The sequence below is a fragment of the Chenopodium quinoa genome, unplaced genomic scaffold, assembly GCF_001683475.1.
Source record: "Chenopodium quinoa cultivar QQ74 unplaced genomic scaffold, ASM168347v1, whole genome shotgun sequence".
Classification (NCBI taxonomy): Eukaryota; Viridiplantae; Streptophyta; class Magnoliopsida; order Caryophyllales; family Amaranthaceae; genus Chenopodium; species Chenopodium quinoa.
This window is the reverse complement of record NW_018743108.1, coordinates 730,715-744,325: the sequence shown is the minus strand read 5'-3', so window position 1 is coordinate 744,325 and position 13,611 is coordinate 730,715.

Below are 13,611 nucleotides of genomic sequence, written 5' to 3'. Positions count from 1 at the left end.
GTCAGCGCTCATCAGCACCAGACGCCAGAGCCTGGTTAGCGTTTGGCGCTAACCCAAAACACGTGGCGCTAGATGGCGCTGACGTGTCTTATCATACGAGCTTTTCGAAAAATCGCGTTTTTTTCCTGATTCAAGTCTGACGGTGACTTTACGATCTTTTATTCTTTTTATACCCTTTTTCAAATTATATTTCTCCTTCTTCTTAATTAATATATCTATCATATTAATTATATATATTTTTTTTGGATTCTATTTAGACTTAATTTTTAAATTTTTTGTAAATCCAACATTTTTTTTTATTTTTTTTCTTTTTGGGTGAGAAAGTCGGATACCCTCCATCAATAATAATAATGACGCAATTTTGCGCAAAATTAGTAATTATCACAATTCTTTTCACACACAAACATGCACATAAAAAAGAAAAAATGATAAATAAATGTTAATTAAAATTAACTTAAAATAAGTATATACAAGTATGTTTAAATAATGCGTTTATTAAAGGCAAAGTTCTATACAAAGTCAAAATAATAAAAAATCACAGGAATAAACTACGGCGCCGGATGACGTTCACCCATCATGTCATAAAACTGCGCAGTACGAGGAGTAACCTCTCCATCAGCTCCAACTCCAGCTCCGATCTAGTCGGGAGGCGGAAAACTCAGCTCAGGACCCGTCCACCCAAGATCAACCTGAGGCTGAGGATGCGGAGGTTACTGCGATGACGAGCCAATCTCGTACATCCTACCACCTCTAAGAGCCGAAGTAGCCTCTGATTGGCCTACCGGCGCTCCGTGTGCACCCTAAGATGAAGAGCCTGAGCCCTCCACCGCCTAAGTACGGGCAGCCTAAAAACGACCACCCCCGCCGCTAGAACCAGTACGGCGACGTCTCGAGCTAGACCTCGCCGACTCTCTCCGTACCTCAGGCCTCTTATGGGTACGAGAAGGAATGGGCTGACCTTGCAAGAAGAAACTAAGTAAGTAACAATCAAAATAGAAGTAGTAATGAAAAAATAAGAAGGGAAACTACCTCCTGAACGGCGTCGTCGTGACGACATGTAGCCATATTCCTCATCCGAATGAGCTGGCTCCGGAAGGCATCTATACACCGTGCTATCGCCGTGACCACCTCGCCCGCTCCATAAAGCGCTCACCCTCAAGAGCCGGAGGAATCATCTCCTCGATCTTCCCGTACGTCCCCTAATAATGGATGGACATACGAGGTGGCACGAACTCAGTAGGCCCAGCCTGACAAAAGCAAATCAAGGTCAGTAAAACATTACTTGGGGCTACTTAACGAAAGATAAAAGATGAAAATCATACCGCCACCTCCTCATCCAGTACAGGGACTGGAGCTAACAACGGTAGTAGCTCCTCCTCATAGCACCGCCCAGGGATCGTATAAGATCACCAAGGGGTACCAACTCTCTCTGACATGCTCACCAACCTCGCGACGTTGAACATGTGACGCGGCGGAGGAGCAGGAATGACAAAAGTGTCCGAGGAATGCTGAATAACAACCCTCTCTCCAAGACATGTGACTGCTCCATATGTCCCCAAGAAATAGCGACGCTCAGCAGTATACTGCGCGGCTAACCCAGGGACAACCAAGCCGACCCACGGCTGGTACTACACGTTAAGCTCCTGCAAAGAACGCTTATCAGACAAGAATCCATCAAAGGTAATACGAAAGTGTTCAAATATGCAAAGAACCATACCGAGATGATCTGATCTCGGACATAAGTAGTAGACATCCTAGCGCGCCGGCCTCCCCAAGAGGCACTCACTAGAAATCTACGCGGCGACAGTCTCGCCAGCGCAACTGAGGGAAAGTACTCGTAGAACCAGATCTACAAAAGGAAGAAAGCATCAGCAAATGATAACCAAAGCTTAGAGCTAAACTTTATGGGAGATAAAGTATACCTCTACTTGTAGGGAATAATTTCAAGCCTTTAAAATCCCACTAGCTTGAACCCCACTGTGATCATACACTAAAGTACGGTGGCGTCCAAAAGGGAAGAAGATAGAGCAAATGAGTCGCCAACAAGTTTTTAAGGAACTTGTAAACCGTTCACCAGGTGAAGGTTACACCCCTTAACGATCCAAGAGATCGCCAACTCCATAAGGTCATGAACCAAATAAGGGTTCGGGGATGAAGGTACAAATCCAACCTAAAAGAGATTGAACCTGCCCTAATAATAGGCCTCTACTTTATTCTGCTCGTATTCATGTGCGCTTTCTGACTAACATACAATCAATAGGATTAACCCTAAACCTGTTTAATCTATGTTGGTTGAATTTAATGCACAAATAAACTATTATTGGTGATCACTTGAATTATAATCACAATTAACCTAACAAGATTATTAATTATCTTATCAAGCGTGATTGCAAATACCAATTCCCTTTAAACATACATAAAAGGTGATCAAGCAATAACAATATATAATATATATCAAGCAACATAATAAATAATCAACATCATTAATAATAATATTACTAATCATAATCATAATCATCATAATCATGTTAAAGCACAACAAGATCCTAGGCATGATACTAACAAGATTAATAACAAACCCTAGCATGTCACTAAGCAATAAAAATCAAATCTTTAGCCCTAACATGATACTAACAATCATAAATATTAGGAAGAGAATAAAAGGCATCATATCAATCATATTTGATATTAAAATTAACCTAGACATGATACTAGGAATATTATAATAACAATATAAACATGATTTCTAAATCATAATATCAATTAATCAATTAAAGCACTTACTTTGATGCCTCGTACCTCTTTCTAATAACAAAATACACACGTTAGTAATTTCAAGGAAAATAAATAATCAAAAAAATTAAATTAAATAATTGAAAGAGAGATTTGGGACCAAACCCTCAGAAATTAAAACCTTTCACGTCTAGGGCGAAAGCAACTTCGAATATGGCTAGGTGTTTCTAGATCTTGCGAATGCGGAATTATTTATTTGAGAAAAGGCTAGTTTAGAAAAGAGAGAGATAATAATCAAGAAAATCTTGATGAGAGTTGATGATTTAAAAAGGGGAGATATGACTTCTATTTATAAGAAAAAAGAGGGTCGAAGAATTAAGAAAAGAATCCAAATTCGAATCGAAATAGAACTCGTAGACAGCAGTTTTTGCGAATTTTGTTTTTATCATATCTTTTGATCCAGGAATCGGAATAAGATGAATAAGATGTCGTTGGAAAGATCTTGAAGTCTAATTTCTAAACCAATTAGAATCAGATTAAAATAAATTGTAGAATAAAAGATATGAACGAAATAGTGAGACGGTGTCAGTTTTGGATAGAGTTTGATATCTTATTGATATCTTTTTCGTTATAGCTCGGAATTATTATTATAATATATCATTGGAAAGATAATTTCAGATCTATCCAGCCATATAAAATTTGGATAAAAAATATGAGGCACGAAAATAATATCTGACTGTCTTTGAACATGTTTAAATCCAAATAGAATTAGGACTTTAAAAAAGGAAAGTTTATATTTAAAAAAGGAAAGTTTATATTTAAATCAAATTCCTTAATCTTATCGTTTCAAAAAAGGATAATTAAGATATTTTAGAAACTTATAGAAGATTCTAATCAATCCTAATTAGTTTAGGAATAGGATTAAACCTTTGGACCCTCCTCATGATCATTGGGTCGTAGGTAAAATCCGGTTTGGGCCCAGTTTAGTATTTTGGCCATAACTTCCTCGATATTCATCGGAATTGGGCTTCTAATATATCGTTGGAAAGTTCTTTTCAAACCCCATCCAATTACACTCCTATTCGACCCATATCATGGACCAAAATAAACTGGAATGGACGCTTTCATAAAATAGAGTGGGTTTTCGAAAACAGAAAGAAAGAATTTTAACAAAAACTAACCGCAACACTAGACTTTTCACACTTTCACCTCATTCGATTATGGTTCGACGTGAAATGTGTTCATCACTGGGTTTGGTTTTGGGGAGACACAAATGGGTGTCTATAGAAGCCCCCACTTTGACTGAGTTTGGAGAAACGCAAGTTTCGAAAACAAAAGTCAAAGTATCGATAGGGACGGAGAATGATTTAGAACATTCTGCGATCCTAAATCACTCTTGTAACACCGATACCTGCAAACTAGCGTTAGTTAAACAGATAAAAGAGTTAAGAAACGCGTATCTTGCACCGTCGAGCACACGTCTCTGAAAGTAACTGATTTGCTGCTGCTGTTGTTTTGATGACCTTCCGCAAGCTAGAGAATTCCATCCCGCTTGAAAACCGCTACACCTATAACTGCTTCCAAATTAGAAGATTGCTTCGCCTGAATCGATCCTCCTCCGCAATGATAATATTCCACGTCCAAGGGAATATCATCAAAGATTATTTCTCTTGAAACAATCTCCATCTGTTTGTGACAACTCTCCACAATCTAGGGAACGCCACCTTGCTGTTTCGATGTTCACTCGTCTCTGAACAAAGAGCTTCTTTTTTATATGTCTCTAATTTTCGCTGTGATAGTCTTCGAAAAGATCACTGCTTCTTAATGTTTGCTATGCCAGTACGTCGGCGCTTTGCTACTTGTGAACCAGTATGTCGGTGCTTTTGCTGTGATGACAATCCTCTTTTCTTTGGGAATAGTTGCCAACACAACTCTTGTATGATGTATGACAATCCGATTTAGGGAAAGTTGTCAATGCCACGTAACAATCCATCCTTGGAAATGTTGCCACGATGAAGCGACAATCCGTACCTCGGAAAATTTGCCAAAATCCAATCTTTGGAAAAGTTGCCAATGCTTCGTAATAATCTTTCATAAGAACTTTGCTACGATCGACAATCCACATCTTGGAATATAACTCTTGAGAGCAATCCACCTCGGAAATTTGCTAACGCTATGCGACAATCCTTTTGGGAAAATATTGCCACTATTGACAATCCGCGTCTTAGAACATTTGCAAAAAAGAGTCGACCGATAATCCACTTCGGGAAAATTTGCCACTTACTGAAATGAATGACAATCCACGTTGAGGAACTTTTGCCGATATTTATGATGAATAGAAACCTACAATAATCCTTTGGGAAATTTTGCTATAGGGAACTGGGTGTATGAAAATCCAATTTCGTAAAACTTGCCAGCGATCTATGATTATGACAATCCGAACTTGGAAAAACTTGCCAACAATGAAGGAGCACAACAATCCACGCTTGGAAACTTTGCCAGAGATGACAATCCAATCTTGGAAAAAATTGTCGTTGAAGAAGATGCACGACAATCCATTTTTGGAAATATTGTCAGTTGGGGATGACAATCCAATTTTTGGAAAACTTTGTCGTTTAATAAGAATGCGCGACAATCCATATTTGGAAATATTGTCGTTTAAGTGCTTGCTTTTGAACCGATTGTAATGAGCCAGTGTTTTAGGCGCTTGAGCTAAGTGAGACGATTTTTTGTCTGGTCAATCACTTACTACGATTGTAATCGAGCCAACTACTAATCATGTCAAATTACTTATAGGGGCTAACCGGCGTACCAAGGAACCCGAAATTGATGTATGAGGTCGAAATCACCTTTCTGGGAGGCTTCGAGCTCTGTCGTTGCTGAGATATCTCTGGCGCCGAGAATTAGAGTAGGGTCTTCCCTATTCTGCAGCACCTGTATTTATTTTTGACTATAGAACTTTGTCAATTTCTTTAATTATATTAGGGTTGACCTAAGGCTTAATTTTTCTTTCCTCATCGACTTGACATGACTCAAGGTATAAACTTGACTCGATATGTTTGTCTGACTCGAGGTTGACTCGACTCGAAGTGAAATGACACATGTCTTAGACTCAAATCAAAGTGATATGGCACGACATGACTCAATGTGTACATGACTCATGTGTGGATTGTAATGTGATCGTACGACTCGAAAAAAGCAAAAAAGCAAAAATTTTCCGTCAATTGTGGAGGGTACTGACTATCTCCCGAAAAAGAAAGACGTGAAAAAGAAAATCAAAAGTTTGAAGATGCATGTTGAATGAGCTTAGTCAAATGTTGTTTGATACTATCTCTCAAGGTTCAAGGATTAATTCAGCCTAGGCTATCTCAATGGTTGACTCCATGATGAAAGTATTTGGGTAACTTAGGCACGGAGGCTAAGCACTTCATACTTCTATGTAATGACAATTATGATTGATTTTGACGAAGCATGCTTCAGCGTTAAGATTTCATGACAAAGGGCTCCTAAGGGAAATATATTTGGTCATGTATGCGTGATGTGTGTGATAGTGACACTAAAGCTAGGCCGCAAGAGCTAAGTGTGTGGAAAAATATATTGAAAAGAGTCAAATGGTGGTGACTCTTAGGCTAGGTAAGCTAATGATGTAGGGATCAAGCCCCCAAGTCTAGATCTAAATGAATAGGGATGAGCATAGGGAATTCCTTGATATGATCATGGTGTAAGTGTGTGAATGTGAATATGAATGCATGTTTATTACGGCCGCACCTCGATGTGAGGTTGCCTACGTATCCGTTAGGAATCAGGCCGAACGTAGCTCTAGCCAAACCTCGCACAATTGTGTATACCTCAAAAAGGTCTTTTTAAGGGTTGTAACTTGGTTAGGCTAAAGGCTAAAGAAGAAGGGGATAAAGGCTCAAGACCCTAGACAAGCCCCCAAGGTGTGCAACCTTACTTTTGAATCTTTATAATTTTATGCTTGAGTTTCTACTCTTTTTTGGCACTTTTTGCTTTAGCATTTATTTTATTTTTATAAGTGTGGGAAATCCCGATCATGCGGTCTATCACTCACTTGGCATTCATGTTTCTCAGGCACGGTACCGAGCACTCGATAAGAGACGCAATCTGAGACGTGTTCTTATCGAAGATATTTTCACATCAAAGACATTGGAACACTTACCCTTTTGTACACTTGTTTTCGTTTTTTATTATTGCTTATTTTTTGCTATTGCTTTCTTTTGAATTTGCTCAAGCTTTCTTTAGAATTGCATAAGTTGCACGCCATCCCATCCCAAGGTTAGGTAGATGTAGGTTGAAAAAAGAAGGGTCTATCGTTAGACGAGGCTCAAAGTGGTTTATGAAGAAAGGATTTGTAAATTAGAAAGGCGAAAGAAGATATGATGTGGCTACAAGGGGTGCCTCAAATCATTGGTATACCTTGTGCTTAATTCGACATGGATTTTTTTTTTTTTTTTTTTTTTGCAATGCAATGTGATGATCATATGCAAGGAAATAAATGCTCATTTTATTAAAAAGGGAAAAAGGAAAAAATCCTATTAATCTAAAAGAAAAAGAAAAGGTGCCTATGCTAGACTTATTGGGGAAAGGAAAAAATGAAGAAGAAATAGAAAAAGAGGTCACGAAATCTTGTCGTTGAAGCTCGCCTCTTCTCTTGTGTTGTTTCATCATTACCCTCATTTTTTGTTTGTCAATCACATGACTCAAACTCGATTCAACACAAATGGATGGAGAAGGTGAAGAAAGATGGAAGAATGTGAAGAAGATTTAGGTGGAGGGATGTGAAGAATTAAGAATAGAATGTACCCCCTCAACTCAAATGACGGGAAAAAACCGACTCATGCATGAACCTAAGACATGGCCATGGTGATGTATACTCAAAGTGTGTGCTAAGACTAGTGAGTGTAGGTGACATGTTAAGACGCGTGTCATGACCATGTGGCTAGACTATGTAACTAGACTCAAGCAAGATTAAGTTAAGACTTCACGTATATGCATTAAACTGGACAGACTGTGGTATTTTAGTCATTAATTTTGATCTGGGACTCTGATTGGGATGAAACCAACGCCAAGTTAAATATAAAACTCGGGGCTACAGATCCATAGGTTGTACGACTCGTAGTTCTTTCTAGAACTCCAGCTATGACCAAAACAGGTTGACGTTTGTGCAGTATACGGGAATAAAAATCCGGGTTGACTTAAAGGAACTATGACTCGATTTTATGTTTATTTATTAGCTCAAATTAATTAATTAATTAATTAAACAAATTCCTTTAGTCATTAATCAGTTTATTTAGTCTTAACACAAGTCAAACAAACGGTTAGGAAAAATCACATAGAGTATGCACAACAAATAATGCAGAATTAGTCAAGTAGGCACAATATGATGCAATGAGTTCGCAACCTAACCATGGCTCTAGTTTTCTAAAGTTCGGGATATGGTTTAGTCAAATAGGGTCCATGGTTAATTGTCCAAATACACCGCGCAGAAGCCTAACCGTGAAGGGTTAGAGCGTGTGGATGGGACACCGCGAGTTTTAGAAAAAAACTCACTTCCATGGTTTGGTGAATTCAACATCTCAGATGTACCCTTTGTTGCCAGAAGCGTTCAATCGGGTAGATAAAGCATGAATTCCCAGAAGGTTATGTCCATATGTAGAACACATATGAGTTTCAGAAAAGTGAGAAAAAATTCAATCAGGAAGCAGGATCGAGCAAACAATACGAAAAACCGGTCGAAATTAGAACGCATATTTCTGGCTCGGTATTGGGGGAAATTGGCGCCAGCAAACAGAGACTGGCGCCAACTTTTAGCTGTAGCGCCTGGAGCCAATACTGGCGTCTCGCGCTACGACTAAAATGTTGGCGCCATGCTCTGGCCCCTGACGCTACTTCCCACATACCTCAACAGCTTTTTGTGCTCAATAAAATCATCCAGTTTCGCGCGGTGTTATTTCAGTCCTAGTTGTGAATGACATTTCTCAAATTTCCTACGTGTAAAATCCTATGTTTTTGACTCATTACGGATAGTCTTTCCAATGAGAACCTTTTTATGCATATGACAATAATGTTAATCAAAATTACGCACATGAAATAATTAGAACTTTTCGAGTCTCGTCCACTCATTCTAAATCATTGCCGAAACAAATTCAGGAATTAAAATAGAAATCCTCCCCAGTGGAGTCGCCAAAAACTGTAGGGAATAATTTCAAGCCTTTAAAATCCCACTAGCTTGAACCCCACTGTGATCATACACTAAAGTACGGTGGCGTCAAAAAGGGAAGAAGATAGAGCAAATAACTTTATAGTCGTCGATGGAGAAATTGGACATTAGGAAACATTCCACAATACACGCTATACTTCAAACTAGACCAAAAACTGTCTTACTTATAAAAAGTATTTTAAAACAAATAACTTGTGCTTAATTTGACTTATAAAAAGTATTTTGTTGAACTACATTTATTTATTTTAAAACAAATAACTTGTTCTTGTTGCTAGACTTAATGGATGGATACCCCTCATTTCCTTATCTCATAACAATTCATTTTAGCGGTACTCAGTTAAGTTCATTTCAGCCAGTGTCAATCAATTCAGTTCAGTTTTGTAAATAGAAACAAGCCCTTAGTCCATATAATAAGATAGTTTTTGAAAAATGCTATGTTAAAATAGACCATATGTGTAAATTGAGTTAATTAATAATATTTGGATGTACAATTTATTAAAGTAGTTAGGTATCATTTGTTAGTTTGACGATAATCATAAGTTAACGTCACTAAAACAATATCGTAACCATGTGACAAAAATAGCACAATAACGTTATCTAGTATGGCATGTCAGGAGCATTCTTGCTAGTTTTGTTATGCCCTAGCTGCTTCCAATTAGAGGTGTCAAAATCGAACTGACCCGAAAAAAATTATCCGTTTCGAACTGTAATCGATCCGATATGATCCGAGAAATTCGAGACCCAAACCCGATCTGTAACCGAACTGAACTCAACCCGAATCCGAACTTGACTCGATTTGATTTCTACCCGATTCGAATTTAACCCGATCATAATTAATTATTTATTGTTTTATTCAAATTCTTATACTATATATTTACTAATTATTAATAAGTTAACTTTTTGACTACAAAGAAATAATCCGAAGTCTTAAGTTTACTTCATGTACATATCAATTATATTAATTTACTTTTTAAGCTTTAATAAATGCCACAAGATCTAATAAACCTAAACATTAAGCGGGAGTTAATTGATTTGATTGTAAGGCTCTAGTTAAATGCTGCCTAAAGCCTATTGTCATTTTTATTGAATTTCCTCCCATTCTGTTATATTTTATGATCTTATAATTTTTTTCTCTAACACCTACAACAAATTATATCAATAAAAATCACATTACTACTAGTCTGATGTAACCTATAAGAAACAATTATGAAACCAAAAAAAATAAAGTTTTAAAGGATATATCAAGCGCTTACATTTTCATTATAATAATTAAATATATTACATTATACATAATCCAATGATTCAAACTTAGGTATTTTTCAGTAGTTTCATTTTAATATACAAAATACGCTGCATATAATATCATTGCAATGTTTCGACCCGAACATACCCGATCCGAATAGACCCGACCCAAACTCCATCCGGTTATTCGAATTGATTTCTCTACTTCCAATTGCTGCACCACTTCTACATGAAGATCAAGTCAAGATAAAGTCCCAGCCAAGGGCAAAAAAATATTTTCAATCAACTTGCCAAATGCAAAAAAACTAATTTCGGACAACATCACATGGGCAAAACCCTAACCCTAAATCCTAAACCTTAACCCTAACCCTAAACCATAACCCTAAACCCTCAACCCTTAAAGTAAACCCCAAACCCTCAACCCTTAAAGTAAACCCTAAACCCTCAACCCTTAAAGTAAACCCTAAACCCTACATCCTAATTAAACTTTGAACGCTCAAACCCTAAACCTTAGGATGGAAAGTTGTCACTACCGTAAACATGTCTTAACTTAAGTCCAACAATAATAAAACTAAGAAAGAATTACGGAGTACTATGAAAAATGCTTTTATTACAATCATTTATTCAACTAATCATATTCTTTGTGAGAAAATGGCATGACTTCACAAATGAGACTTTTTCCACAATGCCTATTTTTCTCGAAACTTTTTACCGAACTCTACTGCACAATTAAAAGTTATATTTTTATAATTTTATTAGAGAGATAATATTACATGAACGTTAGGAGGCTAGGGTTGGGTCGTCCATTATTAATTGTGATGGTGCCATGCATTTTGATGTGGCCATAATACGTTTTAAAGGGGTGATTTCAGATTTCCCTTTCTTATTTTGAAGTCCAAATATTTCAAACTCAATTATTAGAATGAGAATAACAATTACACTAAAATATTGACTTCAACATTATTCAAATAAATTAAATGACTAGTCCAAAACCTAATCCTCTGATCTCCAATTCCTTTAGAATTTGTACACATAACACTCATCATCATAATGATTTTTTTTTTCTTCACGACCAAACATGAAAAACCCGACACGCAAATAATTAATTTGGTTCCTTCTAATAAATTATAACTTTTTATCTTGGTTAACAAGAAAATAATCTAACTAGATTAGATTATAATCATGATACTATATAATATATCTTGGGTATTGCAGGTGTAATTTAAATTGAGTAATATAAAAACAAATTCTAAGCTCCATTTATTACCAACCCACTTCATTCTCTCTTTTTTTCTGAAATCATGAAGGTTTAAATGCCAAACGGCCTACTTGAATTCTATCTATTGATCTTTGGCTCCACTGTTTCTTTGATGCTTCCCATTTATAATGCTCATAGAATTCTGCATATAAAAACCCAAGACCACCGGGTACTGCTGCATTCATAGCAAAAAAACAATGATAATCTGAACCTAATGGTTGTTTATGTTGATGAAATCTCATTGATTACTGTTGTGGGTGCTAGGAACCATCTACTTATAATAAAACGAGAACCATTGAAAGACTATGCAGTCTCACTTCACTAAACTGAGGCAAAGCAGGTTCACTATAGACATTAAAAGAAGCAAATTCATCTGTATTTATCTCTTGAACAGATCTATGAGAAGGTTTGGCAACAGCAAAATCCTAGAACTTATTAAGAACTTTACTAAGACTAGAAGATGTTCTAAGAAGAGCAGAGGGTGGATTAATTATAATAGGAGAAATAGAAGCTCTCAATAGAAGAATCTAAATTAGGAGAAGAAGAAGAAACAGATTGGTCACCATGATTTTGAAGAAAATCGGAATGAGAATCAGAAAAATCTGAATTATCAAAAGAAAAGAGCTACAAGTTCAGGATTTACAAACTATGTAATGATCATCATTTTCTTGAATTTTATGTATAGATTAAGAATTATTTAACACATAATTGAGCTTAAATGATTTGAGGTTCATTAATTAGCAGTATCATTGAACAATAGATTAACGTGCCAAATTAGTCTATTTAGTTAGCTCAAGTTTGGCTAATTAGCTAACTGTTAACTGGTTTGATGCATGTACAATGAGTTTCCACTACATGGTTAACACTTATAAAGTATTATGCATATATATTATAGTTTTTGTACATTATTTCAGGCATTATTAATTTGACAATATATTTTTCAAATCAAATTCTACAGTGTATTCCTAATAAGTACATGAACTATACCAATGTGTAAAATTAATGCTTAACCTTGTGTTTCTTAGAATAAAATGATGCTTATTTATATATAGATCAGTCATAATAACTACACTTCAAATATTTCAACATAGACTACATAGCATGCTTTACGAATTGTATTGTTGATCTATGATTCAATTTGTAGGTTATCCAATATTTATGAACAAAGGTAAACTAAGAAAATTCATTTGATGAGTCTAGAATTGACGTATTCATTCAAAAATCAATTAAACTACAACAAATGTATAATGTCACAATTAAAACTATAATATTTATATTCCAACAATGATCAAAGTTCATATCATAATATAAAACCAACATCACGGATACCTACATAACTTACAAGTTCCGACTTTAACCCCAAAAAACATACATCAAAATAGATAAAACCAATAGTTTAAACAACTAATTGGCCCCTTAAATCCATATCTATTTTAAAAAACAAATACTTAATCATAACCTCCACCGTCCTCCTCCAAATCTTCGTCTTCTTCATAGTCTTCCTCCTCCCCTAAATCCCACCCTTGATTCATTTGCGCCTGTTGCTACCCCAACATCAGGTTCCCTTTGCACTTCTTTCAGCAAAAGTAGCCACCGTTGCCTCGATGACAAATTTAACATGCTCCTCAGCATCTTCGATGACCTCATCAGTGTCGCTAACAATTACAATAGGATTCGCAAAACTGCTTCCGAGTTTATGTTCCTTACACTTTCTCTACCTCTCGACAACCTCAGCAAAGTTGGCCTTCCTTTTCTTCCTCTTAGCAACCTCGCGGGCACCTGGCTAATTGACCATTGATATCTCTCATTTCCTCTGTCAAATCATCAAGCTTCTTAGTCGCTTCTAACCGGGCTTCAGCAACGGCCAAAAATTAACCCCGGAGATTTTCTTTACGCCTCTCCAAGAATTTTTGATACCAATCGTCGAAGATTGTATCATAAACAAAATTGATATCCATACTGATGTTTTCTTTTCAATTGAGAATGCAGAGAGAGAGAAGATGAAAGGGGGAATTAAAACCCTTGAGCTTTCACAGAAAAACAAAGAATTTTTTTTTTTCGAAATCTGTGTTGATTAGCTCTTTACTTATAACATAAAGCAAACCGCCACTTATTAATAGTGTCTTTTCAATTGTCT